Source organism: Penaeus monodon, chromosome 31 (assembly GCF_015228065.2).
Source record: "Penaeus monodon isolate SGIC_2016 chromosome 31, NSTDA_Pmon_1, whole genome shotgun sequence".
Taxonomy (NCBI): domain Eukaryota; kingdom Metazoa; phylum Arthropoda; class Malacostraca; order Decapoda; family Penaeidae; genus Penaeus; species Penaeus monodon.
In genome coordinates this window covers 28,717,144-28,717,462 of record NC_051416.1, presented here as the reverse complement: position 1 = coordinate 28,717,462, position 319 = coordinate 28,717,144, and the positions used below count along the sequence as shown (strand labels likewise).

Genomic DNA, 319 nt, shown 5'->3' with positions numbered 1-319 from the left:
ATGCGAAAAGACAAACTAGCATACAGGATACAGTGTTGGCGACGTCCTCATCAACAAATACATCACGCATTTTGAACTGAGCTCCTCGCGTTCATCCTCAGAAAGAAGCAAAGACGAAGACAGATAACTCAGAAACGCATTGGTAGAAGAAAAAAATCAGACGACATGCACGTGTCTCGAGAAAGAGAGCCTGAGTGCAGGTCAGAAGAGCAGGCCAGGGTCATGTAGAACGGCCTGTAGGGGGACTCCTCCCTTTCTCTCTCTTTATCTCTCCCTTTCTCTCTTCCCCCTGAGGCTTGAGACGCCCCTGCGCGGAGCT

General features: G+C 49.8%; 1 protein-coding gene across 1 annotated transcript in view; it reads right to left on the bottom strand.

Moving 5' to 3' along the window:
• LOC119593155 (troponin C-like) overlaps positions 1-319 on the bottom strand; it is a 15,025-nt gene that overhangs the window by 14,638 nt on the left and 68 nt on the right. The gene's annotated exons all lie outside the window — the stretch shown is intronic.